Consider the following 2169-nt stretch of genomic DNA (forward strand, 5'->3'; position numbering starts at 1 on the left):
GGATTGCAGAGCAAAAACTTCAGACAATTGCACAGTTCCGAGAAAGCCTGAGTCAAGCCTGGCGTGGGAGTCCCCACACCAGGGCTGTCCGCCAGACGAGGTCCACACCCAGCAAAATCGCCCTCCTCCAGCACCCTTACTGAGCTTAGTCACTGGCTGTGAGCAGCCTGGGAAAGTGTCAGCTATGATCCCAAGGCTCGTTCTTTTGGAGGCTGTTGAGTAGCACATGTCCATGGCCAGCACATACAACACACATACACCAATCCTTCTGCAACTGAGTAATGATATTTTGAGGGAAATGTGTGTAATAAGTACTTCTATTAGAATAAATACTTAAAGCTAATGAGCTCTGTGTTCACCATAGATTAGAAAAAAAAGTCAATAGAATAAACCTGAAGGAAATAGAAGCAAGAAGTGCACATTGAATATATATATTTAAAACAGCTTGTTAAAAACTTTAGTGATATATACAAACCATTGGCAAAATGGATCTAGAGAAAAAGAAGCCATAACATATTAAGGATAAAAAGGAACTTAAGTGTAGTTACAGTGAACAGCTAAAATCATAAAGGAATAAGATGAACAATGTGAATGATAATAAATATGAAAACCTAGATAAAATAAATAAAAATAACTAGAAAAATATAACATACTCAAGACTCAAGATTGGTAATACCAAGTAACCCCAGACTAGTCTAGAAATTAAATCAGTATTTTATTTATTTATTTATTGGGTGGCACCAGTGTTTATTTCAGGGAGAAGGGCTTAAAGGCCTACATCTGCCCTGTGTAGCCCTAGGGCTGCCAGCTTCTCACTTGGCCTTTGGGTTATAGAACTGTGTCCTGCAAAAACAGCCTTGTCTCTGAGTGCTTCCTCAATCCTGATGAGCTGGTTGTATTTGACCAGTCTTGATTCTGGATGGATTTGGTCACGGAGCCAATCTGGTTGACCTTCAGCAGCAAACCATTGCAGGCCTTCTTCTCAATGGCCTGGACGACCCTCTTCGGGTTGGTGACTGTGAGGTTGTCTCCCATGATCTGGATGTCCACCCTGAAGAGGAACAAGGTCCAAGTTGCCTGATTATCTTGGTCAAAAGGGTATTCAGTGGAGACCATAGAATAGTTTTTAATGAAGCTCTTGTATAGGTCCCCCAGCTTCTCTTCAGTGAAATGCCGTGAGGGGTCATTGGGTGACTTAAAGTCAAGATCATACTTCTAATTGCAATAGAACTCAGACGCCACCACATCCAAACCACTACATCCATGATCACCACCTTGTTTGGGTGGCCAGCTCCCTTGATGGCCATCTTCAGCAGCTCCAGGGCCTCATTGTTCTCCAGGATGTTGGGTGCAAAGCCTCCCTCATCACCCACATTGCTGGTGTCCTTTCCATAGTTGGCCTTGATGACCTCCTTGAGGAAGTGGTAGAGCTTGGTGCCAATGTGCATGGCTTCCTTGGAGGAGCTGGCTCCCACAGGCAGAATCATTAACTCCTGCATGGGAACCCCTATTAATCACATTGAAGGCAGGGTCTGGGAGGACCAGGTCTGGGTTCCCAGTGAGATCTGTAATGTGGCAGTAGATTGAGACCCTGTTCTTAGCTACCCCAGCCTTGCACACAGTCAGGGACACACCCAGGATGGCATTGGCCCCACACTTGGATTTATTCTCAGTCCCAACCATCTCAATCATAAATTTGTGAACTCTTTTCCTGATTCTCAATGCTTAGTTTCTTTTCCAACAGAGTGGGACCCAGAGTTTTGTTGATGTGTTGTTCCACAGCATCTGGGATGCTTTGGCTCGAGTATTGAGATTTGTCTCCATCTCTTAGTTCCAGAGCTTCATAGATACCTGTAGAAGCTCCACTAGGCACAGCTGCTTGGAATCAGTCCTTGGCTGTGTACAGGTCTACCTCGACCGTGGGGCTGCCTCTTGAGTCGAGCATTCCCCAGGGGAAAGATTTTCTGCGTGGCCATGGCTGGGGGCCTTGGGTGAGCTCGGAGTCTAGGTGGCAGCTGGGGCAGTGTCCTAACTCAATATCGTAAAATCTTCCTACCAAGTAAACAACAATTTTAACTGATTTTTAGGTAAGTTCCGCCAAACATTTAGAGATATAATTATGCCAAATACATAATTTTTCTAGAATATATCAAATGGCAAATACTTTTT

The 2169-nt window shown here is 44.3% G+C and overlaps 1 pseudogene; it reads right to left on the bottom strand.

The window, feature by feature from the left end:
• Positions 1-812: 812 nt before the first annotated feature.
• LOC118977127 (beta-enolase-like) lies at positions 813-1705 on the bottom strand (annotated as a pseudogene).
• Positions 1706-2169: the final 464 nt, after the last annotated feature.

The sequence above is a fragment of the Sturnira hondurensis genome, unplaced genomic scaffold (genome assembly GCF_014824575.4).
Source record: "Sturnira hondurensis isolate 20B ecotype Veracruz unplaced genomic scaffold, ASM1482457v3 Scaffold0021214, whole genome shotgun sequence".
Lineage (NCBI taxonomy): Eukaryota > Metazoa > Chordata > Mammalia > Chiroptera > Phyllostomidae > Sturnira > Sturnira hondurensis.